Source organism: Enhydra lutris, unplaced genomic scaffold (genome assembly GCF_002288905.1).
Source record: "Enhydra lutris kenyoni isolate GAN:26980312 unplaced genomic scaffold, ASM228890v2 scaffoldscaffold28, whole genome shotgun sequence".
NCBI classification, from domain to species: domain Eukaryota; kingdom Metazoa; phylum Chordata; class Mammalia; order Carnivora; family Mustelidae; genus Enhydra; species Enhydra lutris.
The window spans coordinates 27,175,673-27,191,018 of NW_019154112.1; the positions used below are offsets into that span (position 1 = coordinate 27,175,673).

The 15,346-nt window shown below is 37.1% G+C and overlaps 1 pseudogene; it reads right to left on the reverse strand.

Moving 5' to 3' along the window:
• Positions 1–3,567: 3,567 nt before the first annotated feature.
• LOC111152494 overlaps positions 3,568–15,346 on the reverse strand; it is a 32,014-nt pseudogene continuing 20,235 nt past the window's right edge.

A 15,346-nucleotide genomic window follows, 5' to 3' on the forward strand; every position in this document is an offset into this window, starting at 1 on the left:
TAGTTCTAGAAGTTCTTATCCAGTTTAGTTTCATAATCTTAAAGATATCAGAAATCTGTATTCATCAAAAGTCCTTTTCATGAATCTCCCTGATGTTGCAAGAGCCTCAAGATAATGACTAAATAGCAGAAGACTCGGAAATGGCCATGGTTAAAAATCGGATGAGAGGTCATTATGTGCAAGGTTATTTGGGTATTTTTGTGACACAAATTTCAATATTTAGAATTTCAAATGATTACATTATACCAGGACATAGTAAGACTTTAAAAATATTATATAATTTCTAGAACAGTTATAGCATTCACCCATACAATATAACCTAAGAGTGTTTAACATCCCTTACCTGGGAATGCTTCCCATGTAGTTTAACATACTGAATAAACATCCAAAAGACTTCACTTAAAATTTGAGTATTTGGGAAGTTTATTAAAAACCTCAGATGAGAGGCGCCTGGGTGGCTCAGTGGGTTGAAGCCTCTGCCTTCGGCTCGGGTCATGATCCCAGGGTCCTCGGATCGAGCCTCGCGTCAGGCTCTCTGCTCAGCGGGAAGCCTGCTTCTCTCTCTCTGTCTCTGCCTGTCTCTCTGCCTACTTGTGGCCTCTGTCTGTCAAATAAAAAAATAATCCAAAAAAAATAAAACCTCAGATGATTCTAAAGCACATGCCTAAATAGGGTTACAGATCATTGTGAAATTTAGAAGTTAATTTTCTGTTTAACCCAGATACCATAAGAGATTCTACAGAAGGTTGGGGCATGTAGGGGGCTCAGTGGGTTAAGCATCTGCCTTTGGCTCAGATTGTGATCTCAGGGTCCTGGGATAGAGCCCATATTGGGCTTCCTGCTTAGTAGGAAGCCTGCTTCTCCCTCTCTCTCTGCCCCTCCTCCACACCCCGTTGTGTTGACTTTATAATAGGTAAACAAAATCTTAAAAAAAAAAAAATAGAGAGTCTACAGAAGTTTACCTAACTGTTAGCAAAACGTATCTCTCTTAATATTGACAAAATTTGGTTTTCTTATGTAATCAAATACCTGATAAAAACAAATATAGAAGCTTTGTTTTTCTGGGCAAATAAAGAAAAAACTTTGTTTATAATTTCCTGTAGGGCAGACCAATAGTCCAAGAAAACACTTCCTTTTTAAAACAGAGAAAAACCAAGTTCCAATCTTATACTAGTGTACTTGTAAAATTAATTTATTCTAGTCATAGCTGGTTCTGACCATGAGTAAAATTTTCTTCCAAAAATTCTCCTTCACAAACCTTTTACCACTTTCTTTTTCATTTGGATTTTTATCCTAAATTTTCCCTCTTTAAACGTCTCATTTCAAGACAAACTTCCTTTTTATTTAAATCCACAAATATCTATTCTCATACCTTATACCTTTCTTAGACATCTTCTATTTTCCTACATACGGAGTTGTTTTCTTTATCATTCCAGCATTCTCAATAACATTTATCAAAATTTTAATACTTAAAAACTTTAATTTCCAATGAAAAACTAAGTAGTAACCAACTGTGAACTATCTATTACACCAGAATTCTTTAGATTGGCAAATTTATTAATATATTTCTAGAAACAGGGTTTTTTTTCCATAGTACAACTTTCAGTAAAGCATAAAGCATGTTTATTAGCAGACCCAAATTTATCTTTACTTTCTCTGTAATAACGCAAAAGCAGACAAACCTATATTTAGTACTTAATCTTTTAGTACTTTACCTTATTTGGAAAAGACATAGACATCTAAAGAATTTAACCCAATTTATTATTTAACTTAGGAAAACTTCAAGGTTTCAGGTTACCAAAGATTTTGGAAGCTATTTAAAAGTTTACCTATAAACCTTTTTATTTATTCAAACTATTTGCTCTTAACAATTACCCATGAATATTGCCCGAGACAGACAAAATCAACCATTATTTTAACTAATTTTAAGTCATCGTTGCTGATAAATTGCAACAGAAATAACATGAGCTTATTTACCTTTAGTAAACCTTGGTAAAATAAAAGTTTTACATTTAATGTTGATAACTCTAAAGACATGGCTAGTGTAATTAGACCAACAACCTTGAATTTAAGTTTATCAAAGATTATTCCAGAGCCCATGAACTTGAAAAACATTTGGGTTGGGGGGCGCCTGGGTGGCTCAGTGGGTTAAGCCACTGCCTTCGGCTCAGGTCATGATCTCAGGGTCCTGGGATCGAGTCCCGCATCGGGCTCTCTGCTCAGCAGGGAGCCTGCTTCCTCCTCTCCCTCTGCCTGCCTCTCTGCCTGCTTGTGATCTCTCTATGTCAAATAAATAAATAAAATCTTTAAAAAAAAAACAAAAAACATTTGGGTTGGTTCTTTTCTTTCTAAGTTTTAGAATGCCCAATTTTTTGCAAGTGTTTGCCTTTAAACCAATTAACAGAACCCCTTTAGCAATACCGTCTGGAGCTGGAGAAAATACCTCACATTTATAACATATATGGACACATAAACACAAACAAGGTGTAAACAAAATCTAGACTGTGTTTCACTAATATTTGTGGAGAGGACATTAAGGATCCAATTTCCAAAGTCTTTCTTTTATTAAACAACTCTAATTACAACATAGCATTATAATTTATGGAACCATTAGTAATTTTCCATTTTCCAATTAGAATGTGGGCAGTTTTGTGCAAAGATACCAAAGGCTACAGCAAAAAATAAACCAAATGAAGCCCAGGGTTCTGTGAGTATTGATTTTTCCCAAAAGTTAAGGGTGCCACTGACAGATCCAAATGGATTCTTAGTTTCTGGTTGCTTAGTGTTATAGCTGACTTTCTCTAATTGTGTGTGCAAAAAAACAAATTCAGACACGTCAAAAGAACACCGTGTGGGCCATCTGATTTTGGGCCATCTAAATTTTCTCATTTAGGTAAGCACTTGAAGGTATGGGCTCCATATGTATCGTACAGAGACCCTGCTGGAGTTTCCTATGGGTGGTTGTTCATTTTCCTCAAGCTGCTCAGCTTTTAAAGTAGGATTCCCTATTTGTTTTCACTTCAGTTATGGAATAAATCTGAATAAAATCTAATGATGGTAAGTATGCTGGATCAAGAGAGTGTTGTTTTTGTCACTTCCAAATGGCAGGGGTATACTCTCTTATATGTCTAGTTTCCCCTGGTAAGGTCTAACCATCCAGGAGGCTCAGAGCACTGGCTGATCAGCCCCTATATGTGCATCCCCAGATGAGCTAATTGTTCACTATCTCGTGAGATGGGAAATTCCTCCGAGACTGTTATATGTCTCCAGGAACATACTCAGACACTTCTGATAGACTTTTAGTCGCCTGAAAGTGCAGTTCGGCTAGAAGGAGCAAGTATCACTTCTTCTGCAGCTGAATGATTCCAGTTCTCATATTTCTAGCCAGAAAATTTATTCAAGCTTTATATTAATAATGTCAATTAGTATAATGCCAAATTAAAACAACCAACCCAGCAACTCCAAACCCTCTAGGTTATTTCCATCTGGAGAACATTACCGGTAATCCTCAGTGCTCCAATACGTTAGGACTGTCAACTCAAACTGAGGAGGTCCAGATAGCAGAACTCACCAGAGACACTGGTGAGGTGAGCTGAAAAGTCGGAGGAGCTGGTACCAAGCATCAAGTTCCAGGTGGCCCCCAGGTGTTCCCGGTGAATTGCTCTGATATCTTGTCAACTGTGACGAAAAATGACACAAATTAAACAAACATTTTAGAATTTCTAAAAGAAAGTTTTATTCAAGCCCAAGTTAGGACAGCTATTGGGGACACACAATCCTCACAAAGAAAAGAGTGCTCCAGGTAAGGAATATTTGGGGAAGGGTTTTATATATATTTTTTACATAAAAAGTTACAAATTGTTAGACAAAGGACATTTCAGAAAGTTGCAGACCTTATCTTAAGCTTCTAGTATTCGCAGGACTGTATAACCAGGGATGTTTTTGTTGTTGTTCTTGTTCTTTTCATTTTTTTTATCTTTATGTTTGGAATGGTCCTTTTTAGTTATTTTTTTAAGTGAACCATATTATACAATATGTCCTCAGGGCAGAAAAAGAGCCCATACTTAGAGGTTTTGCTGAGTCATTGTGATCTTGGTAAATGTTGAAATAAAGCTTCCGTGGGCGGGATCCCAGGAGCAGAGCCCACAAACATCAAAGGTTGACAATTTATTTTATTATAGTTGAGTGATTAATACTCTATCTTAATAGAGAGTTACATTCTTCTAAGTCTGGCTATAGATTTTTAGTAGTGCACTGTGTACTTTCATATGTTTTATGTCATTGATTAAACTCTTTTCACTTCAGCTTGCAAAACTTTCAGCATTTCTTGTGTGCAATCTAGTGGGGGTGAACTCTCTCAGCTTTGTCTGGGAAAGCCTCTATTTCTCCTTCATATCTGCAGGAGAATTTTGCCAGAAGAAGTATGCTTGAATGGAAATTTGTCTTTCAACACTTTAAATATGTAACTTCACTCTCTTCTGGCCTGTAGAATTTCTCCTGGGAAATCAGGTAATAGTTTAATGGGGACTCCCTTTGAAGTAGCAGACCTCTCCTTAACTCTTTGCCACTTGCCTTTGAAGTGTTATTTCTCTTTTTTTAAGATTTCATTTATTTATTTTACAGAGAGAGACACAGGGAGAGAGGGAACACAAGTAGGGGGAATGGGAGAGGGAAAAGCAAGCTTCCTGCAGAGCAGGGAGCCTGATGTGGGACCTAATCCCAGGACCCTGGGATCATGACCTGAGCTGAAGGCAGATGCTTAACGACTGAACCATCCAGGCACCCTGAAGTGTTATTTCTATGAAGCTGTTATTAACTGAGGGTTTTTTGTTTTTCCTCTGTATCTGAAAGTGTATCTGCTTCACTCTTCTTTCCTCTTGCGTGGAATTTCCAATCCTTCCTATCTACTCTGTTTCATGTAATTCACCCAGGTGGCTGTTAGAAACCTCTCTTTTGCGTTCCAGAAGGTGGCGCTAGAGCTCAAGTGTATCGTTTATCCTTGGTCCACCAACTGGAGCCTGTTTCCTCCTTTTCTTTCTTCCTTTCTTTCTTTCTTTCTTTCTTTCTCTCTTTCTTGCTTTCTTTCTTTTCTTTTCTTTTCTTTTCTTTTTTTTTTAAGATTTTATTTATTTATTTGTCAGGGAGAGAGAGAACACAAGCAGAGCGACAGGCAGCGGGAGAAGCAGGCTCCCTGCTGAGAGCAAGGACCATCCCACCCCACCTCAACAAATGCCAGACTGGATCCCAGGACTCTGGGGTCATGACCTGAGCTGAAAGCAGTAACCCACTGAGCCACCCAGGCATCCCTGTGGCCTGTTTTCTTACTATTCTCAGTTTACTGAGCTCCCACTCACAAGTTCACTCAGGAGCACGCACACGGAGTCAGCAGCAGAATGGAGGCTAGGTGTAGGTTTGGCACTCACTGCACTGATGATGCACTTGGGCCTGCTTCGGAGATCTCCAGTCCCAGAGGTTCATGGTTCTGGGGCACGCAATCCCTTTAACACCATTTGAAATTCTTATCTGCCTCTTCCCTACTGCCCCAATCCACCCCCACCCTGACTCCAAAGCCGCTCCAACATTCCCCCAACCCTAACCCTCCTCCCAACCCTCCCCACCCCGGCATTCCATCCAGGCTAGAATTCTCACCTTAGTACTCCAGGTATTGGTGGGACAAATCAATTTCTCCAGCCTCCTCTTGCCCAGGTAGGGCGCATACCACTTCGTTTTCCCCTGCAGGAAAGATTACCTTTGCCGGATAGATCAGCCCCATGCAGTGTTTCCTTGAGGGACCAAACTCCTATTTTCCTCCCTCCAGTGGTGTGCCAGAGTTTCATAGAAGAAGGTTGGACTTCTGCATGTTCTTTCTCAGACCTCAGCGCCTGCCCTAGCATAAAAGTCACCTGACATTTTTGCTCAGCAGCAGCAAGAGGTATCCATAGCTTTTCTGGAGGTTGTCTGTATCCTACCCCCTGCATTAGTAGGTGAAATTCCTCAGTGGATCCTTGGAGTAAAGTGGATATAAAGCATCTTTGGACATAAGCATCTTTTTTTTTTATTTGCTTATCTTAGGTAAAAGCATTTGTGCATCATTTAGTAAAAAGAGCTATGCACAGTGGGAGGAAAACCTTTTGTAGACTTTAATTCTATTCCCATATTTACTAATAGATGGGAGTATATGTTAATTTTTAAGATATTTAAATTTTTCTCAGCATTGCCTTAGTCCAATATGCCAAATAACCCAAAAGATAAATCATGTATGGAATAGTGTTTGGCATAACACTTTTTAATAGGAGTCATAGATAAACTGGAGTACATCAGAACAAAGCTACTAGGATAATAACACTCAAAACAACATTGTAGCTAACTAATTGTAATTAAAGGAGGCTGGCTTTCCAACTTTTCATACAGGAGCCCTAACTGACAATGATAGCCAACTTTAATCGTTAATGGTCATGAGAAAGAATTAGAACAAAATTTGATGAGAGAAAAAAAAAGATGGGAAAAAAATGTTCAAGAAATAGTTTTTAAAATAAAAGAGGGAGGGGCACCTGGGTGCCTCATCATTAAGTGTCTGCCTTCAATTCAGTCATGATCCTAGGGTGCTGGGATCCAGCCCCGGATCAAGATCCTTGCTCAGTGGGAAGCCTGCTTCTCCCTCTCCCACTCCCCCTGCTTGTGTTCCCTCTATTGCTGTGTCTCTCTCAGTCAAATAAATAAAATATTAAAAAATAAATAAATAAATAAATAAAAGAGGGAATTGTTATAAAAGAACCATATGGCAATTGTTTAATAACATAATAATAATAATGGTAGAGAATTATCTGAACTAAAGTGTAATGAAATTATAAATCCATCACTCTTTAGAAGTATTCACTGTTACTCCTTTGCTGTATAACTTTGCAGATCTGCAACTTGCTTTTTTTGGTGATACATTAAAGATTATCACAACCAAGAGAAATTTTGGAAAATGTGGGGTTTTTTTTTAATAGACTTTATTTATTTACTTGAGAGAGAGATCACAAGTAGGCAGAGAGGAAGACAGAGGGGGAAGCAGTCTCCCTGTTGAGCAGAGAGCCTGATGCAGGGCTCGATCCCAGGACCCTAAGACCATGATCTCAGCCCAAGGCAGAGGCTTAACCCATTGAGCCACCCAGGCACCTCAACAAGGGTTTTGTTTTGTTTTGTTTTAAGGTAGAGTAAAATTTTTTTATAATTTCACTTGATTTGACTATTATTGACACAGTGTTACATTATTTCCAGGTGTACAGCATAGTGATTCAACTTCTACATACATTATGCTATGCTCACAAATGTAACATCTGTCACTGTACAAGGCTATTACAGTATCATTGATTATACTCCCTATGCTGTGCTCTTTATTTCTGTGACTTATTAATTCCATAACTGGAAGCCTGTATCTCCCATACCTCTTCCCCCAGTTTACCCCCACCCCACCACCACTTTCCTCTGGCAAACTTCAGTTTTTTTTCCCTGTACTTATAGGTCTGGCTCTGCTTTTTGTGAAAAATGTTTTAAACTATCTTCTTTATAATTAGAGATGCTCATCAGTGATATGAATTATAGATTATAGATTATAGATTACTTTTCCTATGGAGAATGGGCTCAGTGGTCCATGAGGTACAGGTATAAACATTGTCTCTGTCACTTGCTTGTTGTGTGGCCTTCAGTTCTCCAATGGCTTAACAACACAGAATTCTTTTTCCTTATCTATAAAGAGGTAGTGGCAATACATTTCTTGCAGGAATTTTCTAAGGAGTAAATATGATAAGCTATGGTAAGTACCTAGATTCTCAATGAAAGCAGGTCTATTCAATAAAGAATTAAGAAATATTCTGAGTTGCCAATCCCCTAAATTCTTAGGAACCCTAGTACAAACCTGTCTTCTGGTTGCATACTTTGGTATACTGTAAAGGCAGTGGAACACCATCTCCTTTTTCTCTATATATGTAAATCCTAACAATTTACCTTGAAATTGTCTTTGTGGTTCCAATTTTCAGAAATCTCTCTCTCCTTTTTCAGAACTTCTGTGACTCTTACTACGTATTCCATTCACATGGTACAACCCTGTATTCTTTAGTGTTGTCACTAATTTTGTCCCTCGAATATTCCATTGCCAGTGGAAGCAGTGGGAAAATCATGAAAACCCCATATAAGAGAGGAAGGTCATGTGGAGACTGCTCTCATCATTCTGATAATGGGCTTTGCAGTAGTTAATACCCATTCTGCATCTTTACGTGGTTATGTCTACCGGGCACTGACCTCACAGTATGTCCCCATTCTGTCTCTGGGTCATTTTTCCTGCTTCAGTCATTTTGATCTTGGCAATAAAAACAGAACTAAAGGGGCGCCTGGGTGGCTCATAGGGTTAAGCCTCTGCCTTCGGCTCAGGTCATGATCTCAGGGTCCTAGGATCGAGCCCCACATCGGTCTTGTGATCTCTCTCTGTGTCAAATAAATAAATAAAATATTAAAAAAAAACTAAAAATGACACAGTATGTTCAGCTGTCATTTGAAAGTGGTGGTGACTAAAATAAGGTACCCATTGAGGTAGTCATGCAGAGCAAAGTGAAGCCAAAGTAGGGACCAAGTTTCCTTTGAAGTTCTTCTGTTCTGTGAGAACCTTTTTCTCAGGGAAGAGAAGGATAGAAACTGACTATACAATCTCAGATAGGGTCCGGCTTGATTGGCTTTGGCCCCGAAATAAAAGCCAGGGGATACATGAAAGAGAAACTTGGCAGTGTTCTCCCCAATGTGCCCACCTCCCCTGCCACACACACACACACACACACACACGCACTCACAAACACACTCTGCCAACTATATCACTTGATTCTTCCCTAACAGCTTCGCTTCCCCACTTCATGGGAAGCAGGCACCTAAAAAAGAACTTTGGGCTCTTTCAAGCACACGGTTGAAAATTCAGTTAGTCTTAGATTAATCCTTAGACGCTGCCTAAAGACATAAATATACATACCAGAGCCACTGCTAGCAGAAGATGCTAGTCCTTTGTGTGTTTGTTGAATGGAACGTGAGTTGGATTTGTGTACCCTGTTTGCTACCCTTGCCCCTTTGTACAACCCACTCTGAACACATACTCACACAGACATATACTACTGCGCTGAATAAGTAGCACCAGAAATATATTGGGAGTTAAGTTTATTTGTGTTACTATGACCCTTACTGGGACAGAATAGAGGGATTTATTTGATTTCATAAAGCTGTGGGTTGTGTGAACTGTGTATCTGCCTCATCGGTATGTCCGTGTAGTGAGCTTTGAATAATAGAATATATTTTAAAAAATAAACGGGTTTTCCCTAAGATAATATACTTTTGGATAACTAATACTTTAATTCAAGGAGCAGCATTTTATTTGCCTTTTATTTCAACTTAGCCAGGCCCTGCATGCCTGTGGATAAGTATGCAAATTGCGTCTGTGCAGTCAGAAAACATGGGTGTGGTGCAGACAACGGGAGAGAAAGATGCAGGGCCTCCTGCAAATGCCCTTTGGAGATAAAATAAAACATGCTTCAATGGTGATGTTTCACTTTTAAAAGTGAAGGAAACTGACTTCACATAAATGACTGTAAAAATGTCCTTGCTTTCTTTTCTTTTATTTTTTTTTAATTTATTTATTTGAGGAGGGAGAAGCAGACTCCCCATGGAGCTGGGAGCCCGATGCGGGACTTGATTCTGGAAGTCCAGGATCATGACCCGAGCCGAAGGCAGTTGCTTAACTAACTGAGCCACCCAGGTGCCCCCTTGCTTTCTTTTAGATGATCCCATAATGTTTGAAAAAGTCTTCCACTGAGTACCCCCTCTTTCAACAGCTGGCTTTGATATCTGAATAAGAAAGTCAGACAATAAGAAATAGTAAATGCAATAACTGTGAACTAGGCCATTCCCTGACACTACATATTCACTCTCCTATTCGTGGCCCTTTGGATTGCTTCCAATTTTTCACCATTACGAACATTGTTACCGTAAATATTTTTATACATGTTCTTGTAAACATGCACCAGCATTCTCTGGGACTAAAATTGGTAGGCCAAAGGTAATTTTCATTTCCGCCTTTACTGGAAATTGCCTAATTACTCTTCAGACTAACAGAACCAGTTTACACACTGCCAACAACAGAAACAGGATTCCCAATTTCTCCATTTCCTTAAAACAGTTGGTTTAAGTGCATTTCTAAAATTTTGCAAATATGATACCCTGTTATGTTTACATTTTTATTCCTTTACTTATTAGTAAGGTGGCAAATATTTTCATACGTTTCTTGGCCATTTGACGATTCCTCCTTCCTATACTGCCTGCTCTCATTATGTATTTATGGTAGCAATGTTGGGAGGGAGGACTTTTTTTTTTTTAATAATTTATAGGACTTCTTTATATAGTCTATATAATAGTTCTTTGTAAATTATATGCTTTGACAATACTTTCTGCAGTATGTGGCTTGCCATTTTTAGTGCTCAAATGATGGATTTTGATACAAATAATTTAAATTTTGATACATTCCAATGTGTTGATATTTTGTTGACTTTTTGTCTTTTGTGTTACTTAAATGCCTTTTTAACAGCTTTTGTAAGATACTCACCTATTTTCTTTCAAAAATATTAAAAGTTTAACTTTTCATAGAAAGTAGATATTGGTGTTTTTTTCACTTTTCATGATGATGTGCACTGGTATAGATTGTTTTTTCAATATCTGAGTAGCCATCCAGTAGAGTTTGCTTGTTTTTTTTCTTTTTCTTGAGATTTTATTTAGAGAGAGACAGAACAAGAGTGGGGGTAGGGGCAGAGGGAGGGAGAAGCAGGCTCCCCACTGAGCAGGACACCCAACTGCAGTTCCATCCCAGGACCCTGGGATCATGACCTGAGCCAAAGGCAGACGCTTAGCTGACTGAGCCACCCAAGCATCCGCGTAATAGTTTCTTAATCTTAAACTCAACCATTTAATTCTGGAAAGTCTTAAAAATTATTTCTTTGAAATTTCATTTCAATTTTCTGTTTGTTTGTTTGTTTTGCAAGTATTCAAGCATTGGATCCCTTGATTGTTCCTCTTGTCTCCTTTACTTTTTTTTTCATTTGCATTTCCCTTGTTGTCAGTGTTGTTCCCTTCCAGAGAGCTTTCTTCAATTTAATAATCTGAAGCTCCTGCTGATTTTTTGAAGGTTCTACTATAATTTTTTTAAATTTCTAAAATTCTTTTTGTTCTCTCAATATTCTTTTTAATATCTTATTCTTCCCACAAACTATATTGAGTTAAAATTGAGAAATGAAAATTATGTATATTTAACGTGTACAAATTAATGTTTGAATTCATACACATAGTAAAATAATTGCAACAATCAAACTAATTAACATATTCATCACTTCATAGAGTTTGCCATTTGTATCTGTGGTGAGAACACTTAAGATTTACTCTTAGTAAATTTTAGGTATACAATATAGTATTGTTAACTATATTCATAATGCTGTGTACTAGATATGCTATTCATTGTGCATAACTGAAATTGTACCCCCTGACCAACATCTATTCATTTTTCTCTTCCCTTCAGCCCCTGGCAACCACCATCTACCCTGCTTCTGTGAGATTGATTATTTTAAATACCACATATCAGTGAAATCATGCAATATGTATCTTTCTGTATCTAGTTTATTTCATTTAGAGTAATGTCCTTGAGGTTTGTCCATGTTGTCAGAATTTCCTTTTTTAAGACTAAATAATATTCCCTTGTGTATGTGTGTGTGTGTGTGTGTGTGTGTGTGTGTGTCTGTGTGTGTATTTATCCATTCATCTGTGCATGGACATTTAATAGCCTGTTCTTTCATTGTATCTTTTCTCATCTCTCAAAGGATAATAATTATAACAGTTTTAACATTTTATTCTGATCCTTATATTGTCCGTATTCCCTCTGAGTTGCCTTATATAATTTTGTTTAAGTTTTATTTTAATTCCTGTTAATTAATATACAGTGTTTTATTAGTTTCAGGTGTACAATATAGTAATTTCACATTTCCATACCTCACCCTGTGGTCATGATGACACGTACACTCTTAATCTCTGTCACCTATTTAACCCATTCCCCCCCCATCTCTCCTCTTGTAACCATCAGATTGTTCTCTATAATTCAGTCTGTTTCTTGCTTTTGTCTCCCTCTTATTTTTTTACCTCTGCTTGTTTGTTTTGTTTCTTAAATTCCACATATGAGTGCAATCATGTGGTATTTGTCTTTCTGTGACTGACTTATTTCATTTCAAATGGTACTCTCTCTCTCTAGGTCCATCCATGTTTTTGCAAATGGCAAGATTTCATTCTTTTTTACGACTGAGGAACATTACATTGTATAGCTATAACACAACTTCTTTATACAGTCACCAATTTTTTAAAAGATTTTATTTATTTATTTGATGGAGAGAGACACAGCAAAAGGGAACAGAAGCAGGGGGCGTGGTAGAGAAGGAAGCAGTCTTCCGCTGAGCAGGGATCCCAGTGCAGGGCTTGATTCCAGGATCCTGGGATCACGACCTGAGCTGAAGGCAGACTCTTAACTGCCTGAGCCACCAAGGCATCCTCCATTCATCAATGGATGAACACTTTAACCTCAAATGGTATTAGAAGATTTCATCCAATTCCTGGTGATTATGGTTGTGTATTCACACGTAACAATGGGACACTAAAATGTAGACCGGAAGCTTGGTGTGTATAAGCATGACTGCTTGATGGGAGAGATCCTGTACTACAGTGGAAAGCAAGGCTTTAATTGTTAATAAAATTTATATCAATAAGCTAAAATTAAGCACAAAAGAACTGTCAGTATTCTGTTATAAAGATTGGCTACTATGAAATGCTTGTAATACTGCCAAATTCCTACAATGCATGTGCTCTCATTTTAACTAGTAATACCCATACTATTAGGGAAAGAGACTGTTATGGGTACATTAACAAAAATGTTGTCTTTGTTTTCTATTACCAGCATCCTTATCACCTCATGATAAACTACTAAAAATGTTGCTTCATTTATTTTTTTTTTGTTGTTTTGTTTTGTTTTGTTTTACTGTAACGTTGTTGGGGATATTTAGTTAACAGAATATATTTTAGATTTTGCATTTTGGGACTATAGTTTTCTAATATCTAGAATTAGACAAATATGTATTGTGCTTCAAATATTTCAAAGGAAATACAAAAATAATATACACAAGATTTGTTTGGACTATGATTATTGTTCCTGGTGATTTATTTTTTTCACAGGTAAGAAGTAGTGGAGAGTTAACATGGTGGATTGAATACAAGTTTTTATTGCCAAACCCACCAATATTTGGGTAAAAATATAAAAGATAGAGTGCATCAAAACTGGAATCTAGAGACTCACTGAATAAGAAGTAACTGAGTCAGCAGAACAGAAAAAAAAACTTGAACACTAACAGGGGAGAAGCTCAGAAGCAGCTGGTTCATGACGTAGAACCCAAGGAAGTTTTAGGAAATGGTAACACCAAGTACTTCTGAAATTGCAAATATGGATAGGAATTTAAAAATGAGAATTGGTTAAGTCTACTATTTAGAGAAATCCCTCTTCATTATAATCGCCAAAGTAATTACCTTTTCCTTTTTTTTTTTTAAGATTTTATTTATTTGACAGACAGATATCACAAGTAGGCAGAGGCAGGCAGAGAGAGGAGGAAGCAGGCTCCCCAGTGAGCAAAGAGCCAGACGCGGGGCTCCATCCCAGGACCCTGAGATCATGACCTGAGCTGAAGGCAGAGGCTTTAACCCACTGAGCCACCCAGGCGCCCCCTTTTTCCTCCTCTTAATAGAAGACTAAAGCTTCAATCTTTGGACTGGTTAAACCAAGAAGTATTCAGGACTTAGAGAGAAGGAAGAAAAGAAAGAAAGAAAGAAAGAAAGCAAGCAAGCAAGAAAGAAAGAAAGAAAGAAAGAAAAGAAAAGAAAGAAGAAAGAAAGAAGAAAGAAAGAAAGAAAGAAAGAAAGAAAGAAAGAAAGAAAGAAAGAAAGAAAGAAAGAAGAAAGAAAGATGGGTAGGTTAATTACATTCACGCAGTGGGCTAATAATACAATTGAGCCCTATAGGTATAATGAAGTCATGCAGCTTTTATATATTTTAGACAAAGAAACATAAATCTGTGAGCAATTAATAGAAAAAAAAACTTATGTTTGGGAGCTTCAATTAGTAAAGAATTTGGGCTGGAATAGTAAGTTAGCAAAAGTAACAAGTTTTGTGTATTTAGCCTTCTTGGTCTTGAATTCCCTATGTCTGGTGATAAGGATGTCTCTTTATCTCCTAGTACAGAACAGATACCCTTCACATGTGAGATACATCATGAAGACAAAGATACGTCAAGAAGACAAAAAGGAATGAGGTCTTCTTGCACTGGCTGTGTCTTAAGTAACTCTTATTAAATATAACCAATATGCCTTTGTGGCATATTTTAGGGTTGTCTGCCCAGAGCCCCACAAAAGTACCATAGAAATAAAGAAAAGATGATACTCCTCATTGAACTTCTAATTGCAACCAATTAGGGAATAATTCCCTCTTCCCCTAATAGTTTTATGACAGAAAGCAAATTACTTAGATTCTCTGAGTATTAATTTCTTCTTCTGTAATATAAGCTCCAACATTATTGGGTAACTATGAAGTTTAGATGAAATAATGGACTCTAAATGCTTTGTAACTAATATATGATAAAAAAGAAGTGTTTCTTTTTTAATCAATATACATTTTTGAAAATTATTATATAGCAAAAGCCTTTTCCTCAGACTTTTCTCTTGAAATCAGAATCTTAAGACATACATATGCATATGCATATGTCTGGATATATAAATGTCATGATTATTCAGTAAATGCAAATACCGAATACCCATTTGAAAAGAAAATATATATAAATTCCTACCTCATCCCAGACTATTACAAAAAAGTTCCAGATGGCTAAAAGAGTTAAACCAAATTGGAATCATAAATGTATTAAATGAAAACATGGAAGAATATTTTAATAATATTGATATGGAAAAAAATTTCAATTATGTAATAAAACCCAGAAATATAAAGGAATGGAATGATACACTTAGCAACATAAACATTAATCACATAACTCAGTAATAAAAAATGATACAAAAAAAGACAAGGGATACTTAATTAAATTATATAACCATGAAAGGAATAATTTCTACAATATGCTGAGACTTACAGCAAAACAATACAAACAAGAAAATCCAAAAAAAATGGGAAAAATCTTTATCAGATAATAACAAGCTAAATACAGTTGCTAATAAAATTTGTAAAGAGGCTCAGCTTTATACTTAGTTG